Below are 3,520 nucleotides of genomic sequence, written 5' to 3'. Positions count from 1 at the left end.
AATAAACATTGAGAGCTGACTCATTTGCGACTAAGTTCTTACTAAAACGGCGCCGGACAACTGTCAGATCAGATGGTAGTTCTGTTTGTAAATTTTTGGTGGAAGCTCCATAGTATTTTCCTTTATGTCTGTACTAATTTCCCTCCAACAGTATGAAAGGCTTCCTTTCTCTCCACATACTGACCAATACATCCTAACTATTGCCCTTCTGATAATCCATTCTAACAGATGTGAGGTTGTCAGAGTTACTTTTCCCTTTGCTGAGACACAATATTTGACACCTACAAGTTAAAAGAAGAAAGATTTATTTCACTTCACAGTTTGTAAAAGTTTCAGTTCATAGTGAACTGGTACCAAGACAGGGTATCATGGCAAAAGAGAAATAGTCCATGGCATGCTAGGCAGGAAGCAACAAGCTTCAAGCCTTGCTTTCCATTTTTTTATTCCACTGAAGCTACAAGTCCATTTGTGGGTGCTGCCTACACCCAGGGTCAGGTTTCTGTCTTCAGTAAATCCATTCTGGTACATCCAGAACTGTAAATTAGTTAGCTGACTAATCCAGTATCACCACCCTTAATCCTAGTATCACATACCAATGTTCCAATCACCTTGCAAAAGCTTCACCTATGAGCACATGAGGTTTTGAGGGACATCTAGATACAAGACATAACACAGATAACATTTCATTGTTGTTTTAGTTTGTATTTTCCCAATGATTAGTGATGTTAAGTATCTTTTACTCATATAAATTTTTGCTATATAGGAAATGCTCCAAGGAAACAGTCTGGGTAATAATTCTGCTGTATATCATCCCCAAAGCACAACCAACAGAACAAAGCTAGATAAGTGGAAACAAATCAAACTGAAAAGCTTCTGAACAGAGAAGGAAATGACTGCTATCACAAGCATAAATTATTACATGGGATAAAATGTCATAAATCTATTAAGGGGTTAATATTCAAATTGTGTAAAGAACTCAAACTACTCACTAGCAAGAAAACAACCAGGTTTTAAACATGGGCAGAAATACTTAAACCTGCTTACCTCTAAAGAAGACATGCAAATAATGATCCCATGTGTCTGAACTAAGTTTTCCTTGAATGTAGGCTTCTTCCTGTTTTAGTATAGCATTACCTCATGTTTATAATCCTAAGCTTTAATATGTGATCATTTGTTAGTGTTTGGGTCCTCTCAAGACTAAGTCTCATGTGGGTAGTGACCTAATCTACATGTTTCGTTATGGTATCCCAAACAAACTTGAACCCTGGCACCCAATAGATACTTGGTAAATAATGAACCAACATAAACACAGCACTATGACTTCATATATACATATAATGTTTTATTCTCAAAATGTCTTCTATATTAAGTGCTAAATTAATTTTTTATCCTTCAGAAAAATTTTAATAAAATAACAGATCAGGCAATAGAATCTCTTAAATAGGAACCATGCCATGAAGTTAAGTAAGTAGGTTAATTATTTAATTGTATCTAAAAATTCTTATGCAGGGCTGGGGATTTAGCTCAGCGGCAAAAGCGCCTGCCTGGCAAGCGCAAAGTCATGAGTTTGGTTCCCGGTACCGGAGAGGGAAAAAAAAAAAAAAATTCTTATGCAATCTTTATGTTTAACAATATTATTTTGGAGATTTTTGTTGTTTTCCAGCATTTCCTTTGTAAATCATAAGAAGTAATTCTATCACATATGAATTATTAAAATAGATCTTTTTTTTAAGTCTGTAAAGTAGAAAATTGACTCGCTAAATAGCTGGATATGATTCCTTGATGAATGTTTCTGTTTCCAAGATTTAACAGATATTTGTCTGTTAAATGAATTACTGAATTACTTATTTTTATTAGATTTTTTCTTTGTTTGAATTATTGTTTATTCATTTGTTTTTAAACTGGTACATTTTAGATACACATAATGATAACATTCATTATGGGGAATTTGTACCTGTAACTGACATATCTTGTTTATTTTTTTTCCATTTCCTCTCCCCTCCCTTCAACTTCTCTTCCCACGCTTTTTTACAAAAGCTTTTCCTCCTCATTTTCCCTTCTATTCTGTTTTCTTTCTTGTCCCTTCCTTCCTTTTCCCCTTCCTCCTCCTTGTTTTCCTTCTCATTTCAATATTCTGCTCCAATTTCCTATTATCTATTATACATTTTGGTCCTTACTTACACCTTTGATTTCTCATACCAGAGAAACAATGCAATATTTAAATGTGTGCTTGATGTATTTCACTTAAGAGGACTAGTTCAGTTTTAATTATTTGCACAGCAAGACACACACGGCACTCACATACAAACACATGCTGTTATGGTTGATGTCTGGATGTCCCCCCAAGCCTCATGCAGCAATGGGCAGGCTTCCAGAGTTTAAGATTGATCCATGGTTCAATGCTGGGATTATGGCTATGAGTGCTACACCTGCCCTGCAGCAGGCCACCCACATACAATATAAGGAAGGGAAAGAAGCTTGTTCTTCTGCTCTGCTCCTCCCTTTTTGCTCTGGCTGCTTTTGCTGTCTTCTGCTACCATGAATTGTTGCCCTCTGCCATGTGTCACTCTGCCTTGGAGCCAGCCAAGTATGGACTGAAGCCTCCACAAGCTGTGAGCTAAGTAAACCTTTCCTCCCTTAATTTTGGGCATCAGGTATTTTGTCTCAGCAATGAGAGTAAAGTAACCAAGACACATATTTAAATACACATACTTAAAAAAATATTTCTGGTGGAAATAGGTGAAAATAACTAGGTCCCACATAGCAACTTTTTGAGTTAGATTTTTGTGCTGTGACAAAAGGGTATGTTGCCTTTGGCCTGTAGTGAGGCTGGGCACTGAGCTGCTCACCTCATGGTAGTCAGGAATCAAGGAGAGAGGAGAGCCTGAAATCAATATTCCACAAGAGGACATTGAAGAGAGTGCTCCAGCCACCAACTTTCCTCTCCCAAGGCTCTCCATCCATTAAAGTTCCACCACCTCCCCATCATGCTACAGCCTGCTGACCCAGCTTTCCACACCTGGCCTGTGGGGGACATATAGGATCCAGAGTACAAGTGTGGACTTCCACTCACTAGAGAATATTGATACTGGGATGTTGTGTTCATTTTGCTGTAGTTAGGAATTCCAATAATCCTTTTTCTACTTCTAACTTTTCTCGTATGACCCATGGGAAAACAATTTCTGGGGAAGGTCCTGAGGGCTATGCAATGTTTGTTTATAAACTAGGTAGGAGTATTATAAATGGTGCTAATTTATCAACCTCATTTGAAAAAAAAGGGATGTTTATCTTCCTAAAATTAGATCCTATACTTTCAGTCTATTTTGACTTTTTCTCTAGGAATTCTTAGATCACTTGCATTTATTATCTCCTACTTCCCTGAGCTTTCACCATGAAGCATGAAGTTCACTTTCTGCTGAGCACTGCATGGGTCCTGTATCTGAGGTGCTGTTCCTGAAACCACTCTGCCCAGCAGGGCAGAGGTCATCAAGCTGCAGTGAGTCTGCAGGCAACAGGCTAA

This window comes from Chinchilla lanigera, unplaced genomic scaffold, assembly GCF_000276665.1.
Source record: "Chinchilla lanigera isolate Chin_1 unplaced genomic scaffold, ChiLan1.0 scaffold00017, whole genome shotgun sequence".
Taxonomy (NCBI): Eukaryota; Metazoa; Chordata; class Mammalia; order Rodentia; family Chinchillidae; genus Chinchilla; species Chinchilla lanigera.
The sequence above is the reverse complement of the archived record's forward strand: the minus strand, read 5'-3'. Positions refer to the sequence as shown.